Source organism: Tachypleus tridentatus, chromosome 9 (assembly GCF_004210375.1).
Source record: "Tachypleus tridentatus isolate NWPU-2018 chromosome 9, ASM421037v1, whole genome shotgun sequence".
Taxonomy (NCBI): Eukaryota; Metazoa; Arthropoda; class Merostomata; order Xiphosura; family Limulidae; genus Tachypleus; species Tachypleus tridentatus.
In genome coordinates this window covers 3,681,715-3,700,992 of record NC_134833.1, presented here as the reverse complement: position 1 = coordinate 3,700,992, position 19,278 = coordinate 3,681,715, and the positions used below count along the sequence as shown (strand labels likewise).

Here is a 19,278-nt window from a genome sequence, read left to right as displayed (position 1 = left end):
GGCCAACATCTAGAACAGAACAGTAAAACCTGAGGAAAGGTGTTTTGTTAATAAGATCAACATCTAGAACAGAACAGTAAAACCTGAGGAAAGGTGTTTTGTTAATAAGATCAACATCTAGAACAGAACAGTAAAACCTGAGGAAAGGTGTTTTGTTAATAAGATCAACATTTAGAACAAAATAGTAAAACCTAAGGAAAGGTGTTTTGTTAGTTGGGATACAATGTAGAACAGATGAATAAAACCTAAAAATAGGTGTTTTTTAATCAGGCCAACATCTAGAACAGAACAGTAAAACCTAAGGAAAGATGTTTTGTTAATAAGGCCAACATCTAGAACAGAACAGTAAAACCTAAGGAAAGGTGTTTTGTTAATAAGGCCAACATCTAGAACAGAACAGTAAAACCTAAGGAAAAGGTGTTTTGTTAATAAGGCCAACATCTAGAACAGAACAGTAAAACCTAAGGAAAGGTGTTTTTTAATAAGGCCAACATCTAGAACAGAACAGTAAAACCTAAGGAAAGGTGTTTTTTAATAAGGCCAACATCTAGAACAGAACAGTAAAACCTAAGGAAAGGTGTTTTTTAATAAGGCCAACATCTAGAACAGAACAGTAAAACCTAAGGAAAGGTGTTTTGTTAATAAGGCCAACATCTAGAACAGAACAGTAAAACCTAAGGAAAGGTGTTTTGTTAATAAGGCCAACATCTAGAACAGAACAGTAAAACCTAAGGAAAGGTGTTTTGTTAATAAGGCCAACATCTAGAACAGAACAGTAAAACCTGAGGAAAGGTGTTTTGTTAATAAGGCCAACATCTAGAACAGAACAGTAAAACCTGAGGAAAGGTGTTTTGTTAATAAGATCAACATCTAGAACAGAACAGTAAAACCTGAGGAAAGGTGTTTTGTTAATAAGATCAACATCTAGAACAGAACAGTAAAACCTGAGGAAAGGTTTTTAATAAGGCCAACATCTAGAACAGAACAGTAAAACCTAAGGAAAGGTGTTTTGTTAATAAGGCCAACATCTAGAACAGAACAGTAAAACCTAAGGAAAGGTGTTTTGTTAATAAGGCCAACATCTAGAACAGAACAGTAAAACCTAAGGAAAGGTGTTTTGTTAATAAGGCCAACATCTAGAACAGAACAGTAAAACCTAAGGAAAGGTGTTTTGTTAATAAGGCCAACATCTAGAACAGAACAGTAAAACCTAAGGAAAGGTGTTTTGTTAATAAGGCCTAACATCTAGAACAGAACAGTAAAACCTAAGGAAAGGTGTTTTTTTAATAAGGCCAACATCTAGAACAGAACAGTAAAACCTAAGGAAAGGTGTTTTTTTAATAAGGCCAACATCTAGAACAGAACAGTAAAACCTAAGGAAAGGTGTTTTTTAATAAGGCCAACATCTAGAACAGAACAGTAAAACCTAAGGAAAGGTGTTTTTTTAATAAGGCCAACATCTAGAACAGAACAGTAAAACCTAAGGAAAGGTGTTTTGTTAATAAGGCCAAATAGAAAGGCCTAAGGAAATCTAGAACAGAACAGTAAAACCTAAGGAAAGGTGTTTTGTTAATAAGGCCAACATCTAGAACAGAACAGTAAAACCTAAGGAAAGGTGTTTTTTTAATAAGGCCAACATCTAGAACAGAACAGTAAAACCTAAGGAAAGGTGTTTTGTTAATAAGGCCAACATCTAGAACAGAACAGTAAAACCTAAGGAAAGGTGTTTTGTTAATAAGGCCAACATCTAGAACAGAACAGTAAAACCTTAGGAAAGGTGTTTTGTTAATAAGGCCAATATCTAGAACAGAACAGTAAAACCTAAGGAAAGGTGTTTTGTTAATAAGGCCAATATCTAGAACAGAACAGTAAAACCTAAGGAAAGGTGTTTTTTTAATAAGGCCAACATCTAGAACAGAACAGTAAAACCTAAGGAAAGGTGTTTTTTAATAAGGCCAACATCTAGAACAGAACTGTAAAACCTAAGGAAAGGTGTTTTGTTAATAAGGCCAACATCTAGAACAGAACAGTTAAACCTAAGGAAAGGTGTTTTTTAATAAGGCCAACATCTAGAACAGAACTGTAAAACCTAAGGAAAGGTGTTTTTTAATAAGGCCAACATCTAGAACAGAACTGTAAAACCTAAGAAAAGGTGTTTTTTAATAAGGCCAACATCTAGAACAGAACAGTAAAACCTAAGGAAAGGTGTTTTGTTAATAAGGCAAACATCTAGAACAGAACAGTAAAACCTAAGGAAAGGTGTTTTTTAATAAGACCAACATCTAGAATAGAACAGTAAAACCTAAGGAAAGGTGTTTTGTTAATAAGGCCAACATCTAGAACAGAACAGTAAAACCTAAGGAAAGGTGTTTTGTTAATAAGGCCAACATCTAGAACAGAACAGTAAAACCTAAGGAAAGGTGTTTTGTTAATAAGGCCAACATCTAGAACAGAACAGTAAAACCTGAGGAAAGGTGTTTTGTTAATAAGTATCAACATCTAGAACAGAACAGTAAAACCTGAGGAAAGGTGTTTTGTTAATAAGGCTAACATCTAGAACAGAACAGTAAAACCTGAGGAAAGGTGTTTTGTTAATAAGGCCAACATCTAGAACAGAACAGTAAAACCTGAGGAAATGTGTTTTGTTAATAAGATCAACATCTAGAATAGAATAGTAAAACCTAAGGAAAGGTGTTTTGTTAATAAGGCCAACATCTAGAACAGAAGAGTAAAACCTAAAGAAAGGTGTTTTGTTAATAAGGCCAATATCTAGAACAGAACAGTAAAACCTAAGGAAAGGTGTTTTGTTAATAAGGCCAACATCTAGAACAGAACTGTAAAACCTAAGGAAAGGTGTTTTGTTAATAAGGCCAACATCTAGAACAGAACAGTAAAACCTAAGGAAAGGTGTTTTGTTAATAAGGCTAACATCTAGAACAGAACAGTAAAACCTAAGGAAAGGTGTTTTTTAATAAGGCCAACATCTAGAATAGAACAGTAAAACCTAAGGAAAGGTGTTTTTTAATAAGGCCAACATCTAGAATAGAACTGTAAAACCTAAGGAAAGGTGTTTTTAATAAGGCCAACATCTAGAACAGAACAGTAAAACCTAAAGAAAGGTGTTTTGTTAATAAGGCTAACATCTAGAACAGAACAGTAAAACCTAAGGAAAGGTGTTTTGTTAATAAGGCCAACATCTAGAACAGAACAGTAAAACCTAAGGAAAGGTGTTTTGTTAATAAGATCAACATCTAGAACAGAACAGTAAAACCTGAGGAAAGGTGTTTTGTTAATAAGATCAACATCTAGAACAGAACAGTAAAACCTGAGGAAAGGTGTTTTGTTAAAAAGATCAACTTTTAGAACAAAACAGTAAAACCTGAGGAAAGGTGTTTTGTTAATAAGATCAACATTTAGAACAAAATAGAAAAAATTAAGGAAAGGTGTTTTGTTAGTTGGGATACAATGTAGAGCAGATGAATAAAATCCAAAAATATATAATTTCTTAATCAGGCCAACATCTAGAACAGAACAGTAAAACCTAAGGAAAGATGTTTTGTTATTTAGGCCAACATCTAGAACAGAACAGTAAAATCTAAGGATAGGTGTTTTGTTAATAAGGCCAACATCTAGACCAGAAAAGTAAAACCTAAGAAAAGGTGTTTTGTTAATAAGGCTAACATCTAGAACAGAACAGTAAAACCTGAGGAAAGGTGTTTTTTTAATAAGGCCAACATCTAGAACAGAACAGTAAAACCTAAGGAAAGGTGTTTTTTTAATAAGGCCAACATCTAGAACAGAACTGTAAAACCTAAGGAAAGGTGTTTTTTTAATAAGGCCAACATCTAGAATAGAACTGTAAAACCTAAGGAAAGGTGTTTTTTTAATAAGGCCAACATCTAGAACAGAACAGTAAAACCTAAGGAAAGGTGTTTTTTTAATAAGGCCAACATCTAGAACAGAACAGTAAAACCTAAGGAAAGGTGTTTTTTAATAAGGCCAACATCTAGAACAGAACAGTAAAACCTAAGGAAAGGTGTTTTGTTAATAAGGCTAACATCTAGAACAGAACAGTAAAACCTTAGGAAAGGTGTTTTGTTAATAAGGCCAACATCTAGAACAGAACAGTAAAACCTGAGGAAAGGTGTTTTGTTAATAAGATCAACATTTAGAACAGAACAGTAAAACCTGAGGAAAGGTGTTTTATTAATAAGATCAACATCTAGAACTAAACAGTAAAACCTGAGGAAAGGTGTTTTTTAATAAGATCAACATCTAGAACAGAACAGTAAAACCTGAGGAAAGGTGTTTTGTTAATAAGATCCAACATTTAGAACAAAATAGTAAAACCTAAGGAAAGGTGTTTTGTTAGTTGAATACAATCTAGAACAGAACAATAAAATCTAAAAAATATGTTTTGTTAATAAGGCCAACATCTAGAACAGAACAGTAAAACCTGAGGAAAGGTGTTTTGTTAATAAGATCAACTTTTAGAACAAAACAGTAAAACCTAAGGAAAGGTGTTTTGTTAATAAGGCTAACATCTAGAACAGAACAGTAAAACCTGAGGAAAGGTGTTTTGTTAATAAGGCCAATATCTAGAACAAAACAGTAAAACCTGAGGAAAGGTGTTTTGTTAATAAGGCCAACATCTAGAACAGAACAGTAAAACCTAAGGAAAGGTGTTTTGTTAATAAGGCCAACATCTAGAACAGAACAGTAAAACCTGAGGAAAGGTGTTTTTTTAATAAGGCCAACATCTAGAACAGAACAGTAAAACCTAAGGAAAGGTGTTTTTTAATAAGGCCAACATCTAGAACAGAACTGTAAAACCTAAGGAAAGGTGTTTTTTTAATAAGGCCAACATCTAGAATAGAACTGTAAAACCTAAGGAAAGGTGTTTTTTTAATAAGGCCAACATCTAGAACAGAACAGTAAAACCTAAGGAAAGGTGTTTTGTTAATAAGGCCAACATCTAGAACAGAACAGTAAAACCTAAGGAAAGGTGTTTTTTTAATAAGGCCAACATCTAGAACAGAACAGTAAAACCTAAGGAAAGGTGTTTTGTTAATAAGGCCAACATCTAGAACAGAACAGTAAAACCTAAGGAAAGGTGTTTTTTTAATAAGGCCAACATCTAGAACAGAACAGTAAAACCTAAGGAAAGGTGTTTTTTTAATAGGGCCAACATCTAGAACAGAACAGTAAAACCTAAGGAAAGGTGTTTTGTTAATAAGGCCAATATCTAGAACAGAACAGTAAAACCTAAGGAAAGGTGTTTTTTAATAAGGCCAACATCTAGAACAGAACAGTAAAACCTAAGGAAAGGTGTTTTTTAATAAGGCCAACATCTAGAACAGAACAGTAAAACCTAAGGAAAGGTGTTTTGTTAATAAGGCCAACATCTAGAACAGAACAGTAAAACCTAAGGAAAGGTGTTTTTTTTAATAAGGCCAACATCTAGAACAGAACAGTAAAACCTAAGGAAAGGTGTTTTTTTAATAAGGCCAACATCTAGAAGAGAACAGTAAAACCTGAGGAAAGGTGTTTTGTTAATAAGGCCAACATCTAGAATAGAACTGTAAAACCTAAGGAAAGGTGTTTTTTAATAAGGCCAACATCTAGAACAGAACTGTAAAACCTAAGGAAAGGTGTTTTTTTAATAAGGCCAACATCTAGAACAGAACAGTAAAACCTAAGGAAAGGTGTTTTTTAATAAGGCCAACATCTAGAACAGAACTGTAAAACCTAAGGAAAGGTGTTTTTTAATAAGGCCAACATCTAGAACAGAACAGTAAAACCTAAGGAAAGGTGTTTTTTTAATAAGGCCAACATCTAGAACAGAACAGTAAAACCTAAGGAAAGGTGTTTTGTTAATAAGGCTAACATCTAGAACAGAACAGTAAAATCTTAGGAAAGGTGTTTTGTTAATAAGGCTAACATCTAGAACAGAACAGTAAAACCTAAGGAAAGGTGTTTTTTTAATAAGGCCAACATCTAGAACAGAACAGTAAAACCTAAGGAAAGGTGTTTTGTTAATAAGGCTAACATCTAGAACAGAACAGTAAAACCTGAGGAAAGGTGTTTTTTTAATAAGGCCAACATCTAGAACAGAACAGTAAAACCTAAGGAAAGGTGTTTTGTTAATAAGATCAACATTTAGAACAAAATAGTAAAAATTAAGGAAAGGTGTTTTGTTAGTTGGGATACAATGTAGAGCAGAAGAATAAAATCCAAAAATATATAATTTCTTAATCAGGCCAACATCTAGAACAGAACAGTAAAACCTAAGGAAAGATGTTTTGTTATTTAGGCCAACATCTAGAACAGAACTGTAAAATCTAAGGATAGGTTTTGTTAATAAGGCCAACATCTAGACCAGAAAAGTAAAACCTAAGAAAAGGTGTTTTGTTAATAAGGCTAACATCTAGAACAGAACAGTAAAACCTGAGGAAAAGTGTTTTTTTAATAAGGCCAACATCTAGAATGGAAGTGTAAAACCTAAGGAAAGGTGTTTTTTAATAAGGCCAACATCTAGAATAGAACTGTAAAACCTAAGGAAAGGTGTTTTTTAATAAGGCCAACATCTAGAATAGAACTGTAAAACCTAAGGAAAGGTGTTTTTTTAATAAGGCCAACATCTAGAACAGAACAGTAAAACCTAAGGAAAGGTGTTTTGTTAATAAGGCTAACATCTAGAACAGAACAGTAAAACCTAAGGAAAGGTGTTTTTTTAATAAGGCCAACATCTAGAACAGAACAGTAAAACCTAAGGAAAGGTGTTTTGTTAATAAGGCCAACATCTAGAACAGAACAGTAAAACCTGAGGAAAGGTGTTTTGTTAATAAGGCTAACATCTAGAACAGAACAGTAAAACCTGAGGAAAGGTGTTTTGTTAATAAGGCCAACATCTAGAACAGAACAGTAAAACCTGAGGAAAGGTGTTTTGTTAATAAGATCAACTCTAGAACAGAACAGTAAAACCTGAGGAAAGGTGTTTTGTTAAAAAGATCAACTTTTAGAACAAAACAGTAAAACCTGAGGAAAGGTGTTTTGTTAATAAGGCTAACATCTAGAACAGAACAGTAAAACCTGAGGAAAGGTGTTTTTAATAAGGCCAACATCTAGAATAGAACTGTAAAACCTAAGGAAAGGTGTTTTTTTAATAAGGCCAACATCTAGAACAGAACAGTAAAACCTAAGGAAAGGTGTTTTGTTAATAAGGCCAACATCTAGAACAGAACAGTAAAACCTAAGGAAAGGTGTTTTGTTAATAAGGCCAACATCTAGAACAGAACAGTAAAACCTAAGGAAAGGTGTTTTGTTAATAAGGCCAACATCTAGAACAGAACAGTAAAACCTTAGGAAAGGTGTTTTGTTAATAAGGCCAACATCTAGAACAGAACAGTAAAACCTGAGGAAAGGTGTTTTTTTAATAAGGCCAACATCTAGAATAGAACTGTAAAACCTAAGGAAAGGTGTTTTTTTAATAAGGCCAACATCTAGAACAGAACAGTAAAACCTAAGGAAAGGTGTTTTGTTAATAAGGCCAATATCTAGAACAGAACAGTAAAACCTAAGGAAAGGTGTTTTGTTAATAAGATCAACTTTAGAACAAAACAGTAAAACCTGAGGAAAGGTGTTTTGTTAATAAGATCAACTTCTAGAACAGAACAGTAAAACCTGAGGAAAGGTGTTTTGTTAATAAGATCAACATCTAGAACAGAACAGTAAAACCTGAGGAAAGGTGTTTTTAATAAGGCCAACATCTAGAATAGAACTGTAAAACCTAGGGAAAGGTGTTTTTTAATAAGGCCAACATCTAGAACAGAACAGTAAAACCTAAGGAAAGGTGTTTTTTTAATAAGGCCAACATCTAGAACAGAACAGTAAAACCTAAGGAAAGGTGTTTTGTTAATAAGGCCAACATCTAGAACAGAACAGTAAAACCTAAGGAAAGGTGTTTTTTAATAAGGCCAACATCTAGAACAGAACAGTAAAACCTGAGGAAAGGTGTTTTTTTAATAAGGCCAACATCTAGAACAGAACAGTAAAACCTAAGGAAAGGTGTTTTGTTAATAAGGCCAATATCTAGAACAGAACAGTAAAACCTAAGGAAAGGTGTTTTTTAATAAGGCTAACATCTAGAACAGAACAGTAAAACTGAGGAAAAGTGTTTTTTTAATAAGGCCAACATCTAGAACAGAACTGTAAAACCTAAGGAAAGGTGTCTTTTAATAAGACCAACATCTAGAATAGAACAGTAAAACCTAAGGAAAGGTGTTTTTAATAAGGCCAACATCTAGAACAGAACAGTAAAACCTAAAGAAAGGTGTTTTGTTAATAAGGCTACCATCTAGAACAGAACAGTAAAACCTAAGGAAAGGTGTTTTTTTAATAAGGCCAACATCTAGAATAGAACTGTAAAACCTAAGGAAAGGTGTTTTGTTAATAAGTCTAACATCTAGAACAGAACAATAAAATCTTAGGAAAGGTGTTTTGTTAATAAGGCTAACATCTAGAACAGAACAGTAAAATCTTAGGAAAGGTGTTTTGTTAATAAGGCTAACATCTAGAATAGAACAGTAAAACCTGAGGAAAGGTATTTTGTTAATAAGATCAACATTTAGAATAAAATAGAAAAAATTAAGGAAAGGTGTTTTGTTAGTTGGGATACAATGTAGAGTAGAAGAATAAAATCCAAAAATATTTAATTTCTTAATCAGGCCATCATCTAGAACAGAACAGTAAAACCTAAGGAAAAATGTTTTGTTATTTAGGCCAACATCTAGAACAGAACTGTAAAATCTAAGGATAGGTTTTGTTAATAAGGCCAACATCTAGACCAGAAAAGTAAAACCTAAGAAAAGGTGTTTTGTTAATAAGGCTAACATCTAGAACAGAACAGTAAAACCTGAGGAAAAGTGTTTTTTTAATACGGCCAACATCTAGAATGGAAGTGTAAAACCTAAGGAAAGGTGTTTTTTAATAAGGCCAACATCTAGAATAGAACTGTAAAACCTAAGGAAAGGTGTCTTTTAATAAGGCCAACATCTAGAATAGAACTGTAAAACCTAAGGAAAGGTGTTTTTTAATAAGGCCAACATCTAGAACAGAACAGTAAAACCTAAAGAAAGGTGTTTTGTTAATAAGGTTAACATCTAGAACAGAACAGTAAAATCTTAGGAAAGGTGTTTTGTTAATAAGGCCAATATCTAGAACAGAACAGTAAAACCTGAGGAAAGGTGTTTTATTAATAAGATCAACTTTTAGAGCTAAACAGTAAAACCTGAGGAAAGGTGTTTTATTAATAAGATCAACTTTTAGAGCAAAACAGTAAAACCTGAGGAAAGGTGTTTTCCTAATAAGATCAACTCTTAGAACAGAACAGTAAAACCTGAGGAAAGGTGTTTTGTTAATAAGATCAACATTTAGAACAAAATAGTAAAAATTAAGGAAAGGTGTTTTGTTAGTTGGGATACAATGTAGAGCAGATGAATAAAATCCAAAAATATATAATTTCTTAATCAGGCCAACATCTAGAACAGAACAGTAAAACCTAAGGAAAGATGTTTTGTTATTTAGGCCAACATCTAGAACAGAACAGTAAAATCTAAGGATAGGTGTTTTGTTAATAAGGCCAACATCTAGAACAGAAAAGTAAAACCTAAGAAAAGGTGTTTTGTTAATAAGGCTAACATCTAGAACAGAACAGTAAAACCTAAGAAAAGGTGTTTTGTTAATAAGGCCAATATCTAGAACAGAACCGTAAAACCTATGGAAAGGTGTTTTTTTTAATAAGGACAACATCTTGAATAGAACTGTAAAACCTAAGGAAAGGTGTTTTTTAATAAGGCCAACATCTAGAACAGAACAGTAAAACCTAAGGAAAGATGTTTTGTTATTTAAGCCAACATCTAGAACAGAACAGTAAAATCTAAGGATTGGTGTTTTGTTAATAAGGCCAAGAACTAGAATAGAACAGTGAAACCTAAGGAAAGGTGTTTTGTTAATAAGGCTAACATCTATAACAGAACAGTAAAACCTGAGGAAAAATGTTTTGTTAATAAGGCCAATATCTAGAACAGAACAGTAAAACCTGAGGAAAGGTGTTTTGTTAAAAATATCAACTTTTAGAACAAAACAGTAAAACCTGAGGAAAGGTGTTTTGTTAATAAGGCTAACATCTAGAACAGAACAGTAAAACCTGAGGAAAAGTGTTTTTTAATAAGGCCAACTTCTAGAATAGAACTGTAAAACCTAAGGAAAGGTGTTTTGTTAATCAGGCTAACATCTAGAACAGAACAGTAAAACCTGAGGGAAGGTGTTTTGTTAAAAAGATCAACTTTTAGAACAAAACAGTAAAACCTAAGGAAAGGTGTTTTGTTAATAAAGCTAACATCTAGAACAGAACAGTAAAACCTGAGGAAAGGTGTTTTGTTAATAAGGCTAACATCTAGAACAGAACAGTAAAACCTAAGGAAAGGTGTTTTTTTAATAAGGCCAACATCTAGAATAGAACTGTAAAACCTGAGGAAAGGTATTTTGTTAATAAGATCAACATTTAGAATAAAATAGTAAAAATTAAGGAAAGGTGTTTTGTTAGTTGGGATACAATGTAGAGCAGAAGAATAAAATCCAAAAATATATAATTTCTTAAACAGGCCAACATCTAGAACAGAACAGTAAAACCTAAGGAAAGATGTTTTGTTATTTAGGCCAACATCTAGAACAGAACTGTAAAATCTAAGGATAGGTTTTGTTAATAAGGCCAACATCTAGACCAGAAAAGTAAAACCTAAGAAAAGGTGTTTTGTTAATAAGGCTAACATCTAGAACAGAACAGTAAAACCTGAGGAAAGGTGTTTTTTTAATACGGCCAACATCTAGAATGGAAGTGTAAAACCTAAGGAAAGGTGTTTTTTAATAAGGCCAATATCTAGAATAGAACTGTAAAACCTAAGGAAAGGTGTCTTTTAATAAGGCCAACATCTAGAATAGAACTGTAAAACCTAAGGAAAGGTGTTTTTTAATAAGGCCAACATCTAGAATAGAACTGTAAAACCTAAGGAAAGGTGTATTTTTAATAAGGCCAACATCTAGAATAGAACTGTAAAACCTAAGGAAAGGTGTTTTTAATAAGGCCAACATCTAGAACAGAACAGTAAAACCTAAAGAAAGGTGTTTTGTTAATAAGGTTAACATCTAGAACAGAACAGTAAAATCTTAGGAAAGGTGTTTTGTTAATAAGGCCAATATCTAGAACAGAACTGTAAAACCTGAGGAAAGGTGTTTTGTTAATAAGATCAACTTTTAGACCTAAACAGTAAAACCTGAGGAAAGGTGTTTTATTAATAAGATCAACTTTTAGACCTAAACAGTAAAACCTGAGGAAAGGTGTTTTCCTAATAAGATCAACTCTTAGAACAGAACAGTAAAACCTGAGGAAAGGTGTTTTGTTAATAAGATCAACATTTAGAACAAAATAGTAAAAATTAAGGAAAGGTGTTTTGTTAGTTGGAATACAATGTAGAGCAGATGAATAAAATCTAAAAATATATAATTTCTTAATCAGGCCAACATCTAGAACAGAACAGTAAAACCTGAGGAAAGGTGTTTTGTTAAAAAGATCAACTTTTAGAACAAAACAGTAAAACCTAAGGAAAGGTGTTTTGTTAATAAGGCTAACATCTAGAACAGAACAGTAAAACCTGAGGAAAGGTGTTTTGTTAATAAGGCCAATATCTAGAATAGAACAGTAAAACTTGAGGAAAGGTGTTTTGTTAAAAAGATCAACTTTTAGAACAAAACAGTAAAACCTGAGGAAAGTTGTTTTGTTAGTAAGGCTAACATCTAGAACAGAACAGTAAAACCTGATGAAAAGTGTTTTTTTAATAAGGCCAACATCTAGAATAGAACTGTAAAACCTAAGGAAAGGTGTTTTTTAATAAGGCCAACATCTAGAATAGAACTGTAAAACCTAGGGAAAGGTGTTTTTTTAATAAGGCCAACATCTAGAATAGAACTGTAAAACCTAAGGAAAGGTGTCTTTTAATAAGGCCAACATCTAGAATAGAACTGTAAAACCTAAGGAAAGATGTTTTTAATAAGGCCAACATCTAGAACAGAACAGTAAAACCTAAGGAAAGGTGTTTTTTTAATAAGGCCAACATCTAGAATAGAACTGTAAAACCTAAGGAAAGGTGTTTTGTTAATAAGGCTAACATCTAGAACAGAACAGTAAAACCTTAGGAAAGGTGTTTTGTTAATAAGGCTAACATCTAGAACAGAACAGTAAAACCTAAGGAAAGGTGTTTTTTTAATAAGGCCAACATCTAGAACAGAAAAGTAAAACCTAAGAAAAGGTGTTTTGTTAATAAGGCTAACATCTAGAACAGAACAGTAAAACCTGAGGAAAAGTGTTTTTTTAATATGGCCAACATCTAGAATGGAACTGTAAAACCTAAGGAAAGGTATTTTGTTAATAAGATCAACATTTAGAACAAAATAGTAAAAATTAAGGAAAGGTGTTTTGTTAGTTGGGATACAATGTAGAGCAGAAGAATAAAATCCAAAAATATATAATTTCTTAATCAGGCCAACATCTAGAACAGAACAGTTAAACCTAAGGAAAGGTGTCTTTTAATAAGGCTAACATCTACAACAGAACTGTAAAATCTAAGGATAGGTTTTGTTAATAAGGCCAACATCTAGACCAGAAAAGTAAAACCTAAGAAAAGGTGTTTTGTTAATAAGGCTAACATCTAGAACAGAACAGTAAAACCTGAGGAAAAGTGTTTTTTTAATAAGGCCAACATCTAGAATGGAAGTGTAAAACCTAAGGAAAGGTGTTTTTTAATAAGGCCAACATCTAGAATAGAACTGTAAAACCTAAGGAAAGGTGTCTTTTAATAAGACCAACATCTAGAATAGAACTGTAAAACCTAAGGAAAGGTGTTTTTTAATAAGGCCAACATCTAGAACAGAACAGTAAAACCTAAAGAAAGGTGTTTTGTTAATAAGGCTAACATCTAGAACAGAACAGTAAAACCTAAGGAAAGGTGTTTTTTTAATAAGGCCAACATCTAGAATAGAACTGTAAAACTTAAGGAAAGGTGTTTTGTTAATAAGGCCAATATCTAGAACAGAACAGTAAAACCTGAGGAAAGGTGTTTTGTTAATAAGATCAACTTTTAGACTTAAACAGTAAAACCTGAGGAAAGGTGTTTTATTAATAAGATCAACTTTTAGAGCAAAACAGTAAAATCTAAGGATAGGTGTTTTGTTAATAAGGCCAACATCTAGACCAGAAAAGTAAAACCTAAGAAAAGGTGTTTTGTTAATAAGGCTATCATCTAGAACAGAACGGTAAAACCTAAGGAAAGGTGTTTTGTTAATATGGCTAATATCTAGAACAGAACGGTAAAACCTAAGGAAAGGTGTTTTGCTAATAAGGCCAACATCTAGAACAGAACAGTAAAACTTAAGGAAAGGTGTTTTGTTAATTGGGTTACTATCTAGAACAGAACAGTAAAACCTAAGTAAAGGTGTTTTGTTAATAAGGCCAACATCTAAAGCAGAACAGTAAAATCAAAGAAAAGTTTTAATTAGGCCAACATCTAGAACAGAACAGTAAAGCCTATGGAAAGGTGTTTTGGTAATTAGGGCAACATCTAGAATAGAACAGTAAAACCTAAGGGAAAGTGATTTCTTAATGAGACCACCATATTTTTCGCTATCAATAACACGGTTTTTAATCAATTATTTAAAGTTTTAATAGTTTTTTTTAGTCACTCACTTGTACAGTTGAATTTTTTTTATCCAAGTAAACTGCCTCTTGAGTGTACTTTATATTTATAACTTATGGTTTTATTGGTTGTTTTAAGTCTCAGTAACACAGAAGGAGTGTGTGTACTCACTTCATAGTTTATAATTTTTTACAAGTACTAAATTACCTACTTAATACAGAAATCATGCAATTATTGTTAATGGTAAGATTTTTTAACAGTAATGGATGTTATTAATTGACATAAAACAATTATGTACAACTGCCTGACTTTCTTATTTATCTTCTTAATAGTTTTCATAATGAAAAACCTATATTCGATTGTTAAGAGGTATGGTTTTTCTATACTGTTTGAAATTCTGAAGGATATGAATATTGTGTCCTTACGAGATCCTTGTTTGAACACTGTTTTATTTATTGAAACATCAGTTAGATACCAAAGGACCTATTATAAGTAGCAATATATTTTTCATCATCACTGTTTCAGTTACTTTCTAGTCCTTTTACATGTATGTTACTTAGAGAAGGGATATTTTAAAGTATAATACACTGTTGTTACAACAACATATATCTTGTTCACCAGTGCAATTTGATTGTTTTGTTTCAAGAACCTTAGAACTACAAGATATTTATGCTAAACAATCTAAATAGTTTTTTTTTGCTTGAATACTGTTTTATACATATTGGCTAGATGATACTTGAAAAACAACTCAAACATCTGATACTAGTACACATTACTAATCATTCACACATTCGATAAAAATATCTTTGATTACCATAATTCCACATTTTCTTTATATCATCCATCCTATATTAAAAAGTTATCCAATCAGAAAACCTGCACCAGTATTCAAAGTCACTTATCCTTGCTCTTACTCAAACGTATTTATTTCTTAAAGACAAACCAGCATTTAGATTCATCAAGAATTATTACACAGAAGTGAGAGGAACATACAAGTGATATAGAAAAGTCCATATGTAAAATACACATAACCTAAAATGTGAAGATTAAATAGTTGTTTAAGAACATAAAATATTATTTTTGATTTCAATCATGTTTTACGTTTAATATCTAAGTATTGGTTATACAAAAATAAAGGATACATTTTTGTCTCATAATATGATAGTAAAATATATTGCGTGAAAATATAACTAAATATTCTAAGTGTAGTTTCCTGGGAAGTCCCTTTCTTAGCAGTTGGATTAGTGTGTAAAAGTTAAACAAGTAAATATGTAAGAGAGTTGAATTTTTCTTATTTGTGATTTTAACTAAAATCCAATAGAGCATTTACAATTCTGTTTTTTTTTGTTTCATATTTTAAAAACTTTAGTTCCTCTACCTAAAGAATAATGTTTTTTACATTTTTTCCAGATTCAAAAAAAATTATTACGGTATTTTAAAATTATTTTTTCTTGTTTTAATTACTGAAAACTGCAGTTTGTTACTGATATATTTAGTTCAAAGAAAAAACTAAAAAGCTCTAAGTGAGTTAGATCTTTTAATAATAAAACCTGGAAAGGCTAGGCTGTTTCAGTATGTACTAATTTAACCTACTGTATTATACAGAGATCCCAGTTTCAGTCCAAATTTTCACTTCATAACACAAATGCTTAACATACAGTTATTAGCTTCTTCTAAAGCAGAAGAATTGGGTTTTTTCCTTATTTAGAAACTTAAACATAAGAATTATGACCATCGTATGTGGAGCCCGAGTGTCGTTCGCTGGCCGCCACTTGGTGAGATCCATCCTGAAACGTTACAAGGTGAACAATGGGTCTATTGTCCTCTATAGGTTCTCGTCGAGCTATGTTTAGTTCATTCTGTAAAAACTTTCTGTTTCTTTGAGAAGAAATATTGTTTTTTGTTTCCAATTTTTGCAAGATACCTGTGTTAACTTCACTGTTTTGACTTTGGTAGGAAACTGAAAAAAAAGTTACTATTATTAATGCACAACTAAATTATAAGAAGTAAAACATAAGCTATATAATTAGAGAGTATTTCTAAAGGTATGTTAGAACGAAAACAATTTGGGATACAATCATAGTTTAATATTTGAAAATAATAATACATTAATTTGATTAGTCTAATGATATTACAGAAGTAAAGTTTCAACATAATGACTAAATAAAATTATATTTCCCATAATCATTATTACATTTCTAGACTCTCTGTCTAGTCCTTTAAAGAATTTCAGGAATTAGAACAGTATAATTATTTCAACCACAATATACTTGCCATATTTGACAAATACAGTGGTACCTCGGTTCTCAAACAATTCGGTTGTCGAACATAAACTCGGTTCCCGAACCAAGCTGTCGTGGCCCGAACACCCGAAATAACCCGACTGATGACCCGAACGACCCTTCGACCATTTTCGGCCCACGTCAAGCTTGTCCAAAACATTTTACCCGCACCTGTCGCTCAGTCCACACCGCCGCTAAAATCTGCTGTGAACGATCTCGCTTTTCTTTTTATTGTTTTTCTAAATATTCTGATTAAATAAGCCATGGGGTCAAAGAAGGATAATGAAAGCAGCAAACCAAAAATAAAAGTTGTTAGAGCTACAATACAGGTGAAAAAAGATCTCATAGCGAAGTGTGAGAGTGGTGTTCGCGTGTCTGACCTTGCTACACAGTTTGGTATGGCGAAGTCTACAGTCTGCACCATACTGAAAATAAAGAGGTCATCAAAGGAGCTGATGTTGCGAAAGGAGTGACAGTCCTTATGAAACAAAGATCACAAACAATGAAAGAGGTAGAAAAACTGTTGTTGATTTGGGTAAACGAAAAACAGTTAGCTGATGATAGCATTTCTGAAATCATCATTTGTGAGATAGTAAAGCAGTTGCATGTTGACCTCCTGAAAAACACCCCTGGAATGAGTGCTGATATAAGTGATGCCTTTAAGGCTAGTAGGGGGTGGTTTGAAAAATTTAGGAAGAGAAGTGGCATACATAGTGTGGTGAGACATGGGGAGGGTGCCAGTTCTAACAAAGACACTGCTGATAAATTTGTTAGGGAATTTAAGAACTATGTAGAAGCTGAGGGTTTTATTCCCCAACAAGTGTTCAACTGTGATGAGATAGACCTCTTTTGGAAGAAAATGCCAAAGAGGACCTACATCACAAAGGAGAAGTCACTGCTAGGACACAAGCCAATGAAGGACAGGCTAACTCTATTGTTATGTAGTAATGCAAGTGGGGACTTAAAACTTAAGCCTTTGCTTGTGTACCATTCTGAAAATCCGAGGGTTTTAAAGAAAAATAATGTCCTGAAAAGTAAACTAAATGTCATGTGGAGAGCTAATAGTAAAGCATGGGTAACCAGGCAATTTTTTATGGAGTGGGTCCATGAAGTTTCTCCCCAAGTGTAAAGAATTACCTCATGGAGAAACAGTTGCCACTCAAGGCCCTTCTTGTGATAGACATTGCACCTGCTCACCCACCAGGCTTGGAGGATGGGTTGGTGGAGGAGTACAGTTTAATTACGGTGAAGCTCTTGCCCCCTCACACGATTCCTCTCATTCAGCCCATGGACCAGAAGGTCATATCGAACTTTAAGAAACTCTACACCAAAGCACTGTTTCAAAGGTGCTTTGAAGTGACCTCTGACACAGAGTTAACCCTCAGGGAGTTCTGGAAAAATCACTTTAATATCCTCCATTGCATGAGGATCATAGACAAAGCCTGGAGGGAAGTGTCTTTGAGAACCATGAACTCAGTCTGGAAGAAATTGTGGCCAGACTCGGTAGCAGATAGAGACTTTGAAGGCTTTGAGGCTGAGCCTGTTGTCGAGGATATTGTCTCACTAGGCAAGTGTATGGGCTTGAATGTGAGTGGTGATGATGTGGAGGAGTTGGTGGAAGAACTCACCACGGAAGAACTCCAAGACCTTCAGAAGGAGCAGCAACAGAAGGCAACTAAGGAAGTGTCATCAGATGAGGAGGAGGGAAGGAAGGATGTTCCTAGTTCACTAATCAAGGAAATGTGTGGAAAATGGGGAAACTTACAAAGTTTTGTGGAAAAATTTCACCCTGACAAAGCTGTAGCAAACTGCAGCATAAACCTTTTCAATGACAATGCCATGTCTTACTTCAGAAACATTTTAAAATGCAGGCAGAAACAAACCTCATTAGACAAGTTTTTAGTGAGAAATAGGTACAGTGAGTCTCAAGCAGGTTGTAGCGTTGCAAAGAGACAGAAAAGAGAAAGAACCCCAGAAGGAGAGTTACACGATGTTTTTATGGAAGATGACTCCCCTTCCAAACAATAATAACCCTCCTACTCTCCACATTCCTCACCACCTTTCACTTACGCCATCAGCTCCCCTCAGCACAGGTAAAGTACAGTTAAATTTTCATTTGTTGTTTTTTTATTGTGTTTATAGCTTTTGTGGTTGACATGTAAGTATTATTATACAGGTATAAATAAGCGATATTTTTACCTAAAATGCTTCATAATGTGTAATTTTGGAGGTCTGTAATGGATTAATTTAAATTACAGTATTTCTTATGAGAAAACTTGATTTGGTTTTCGAACAGCCTTCTGGAACGGATTATATTCGAGAACCAAGATTCCACTGTACTATGTTTATTGTATTACAGTCAGCTTAATGGCTTTGGATTGAGTGAAATATGTCATCAGGAATGGATATGGCAAGTATACTCTTCTAAATCTTACAGATTTCTGACAGATGAGATAATGAATGTATCATTTGAAAATAATTAAGAGGCTTAATATTAACATCTTATAAGTGTAACAAATTAGATTCTCTGCATTGTATGAACAAAGTATTTATAGTACGAACTACAGGAGTGGATTGTCACAATACCAAAAATATATAAGTACATTTGTGTAATGTTACTTAAACTAGTATTTCAAGTTGTCTGTTTGTTTTTTGTGCTTTTTTTCAATTTCACGCAAAGCTACTTGAGGGCTATCTGCTAACTGTCCCTAATTTAGTAGTGTAAGACTAGAGGGAAGGCAGCTAGTCATTACCATCCACTGCCAACTCTTGGGCTACTCCAACAAATAGTGGGATTGACCATAATATTATAACGCTCCCATGGCTGAAAGGGCGAGCATGTTTGGTGGTGCCGGGATTCGAACCCGCCACCCTCGGATTACGAGTCGAACGCCTCAACATGCTTGGCCACGCCGGGCCTTCAAGTTGTCTGAAATGACTGTATTGTAGTGTATGCTGCTGTGATACATGTACTGTATGTAGAATACACCACTGTGAAACATGTGCTGTACAGTGTACCACTCAGTAAAGGACACATTATGCTTACCACTACAGTCATCCTCTGATCTTCCTACAGGTGGCCAGTTTTTATTTGTTAATTCTTCCTCTAATTTCTCAAAGAAATAAATCGGCCCTCGTAACTGTCGTATAAATGGCATAACTTTTGCAAAAATTAACTCCTGAATAAAGAATTTCTGAAAAACAAGGACAGTTGTTCCTGTTTTAAAACTAACATGACAGTTGTAATA

General features: G+C 33.4%; 1 pseudogene across 1 annotated transcript in view; it reads right to left on the bottom strand.

Annotated features, from left to right (window-relative positions):
* Positions 1 to 14,825: 14,825 nt before the first annotated feature.
* Positions 14,826 to 19,278, bottom strand: part of LOC143224676 (polyamine-transporting ATPase 13A3-like) — a 112,839-nt pseudogene continuing 108,386 nt past the window's right edge. The window contains exons 29-30 of the transcript XR_013013399.1: positions 19,077 to 19,224; positions 14,826 to 15,708 (exon numbers count right to left, since the gene is read on the bottom strand). The product of XR_013013399.1 is annotated as a polyamine-transporting ATPase 13A3-like (transcript). The remainder of the gene's footprint in view (positions 15,709 to 19,076; positions 19,225 to 19,278) is intronic.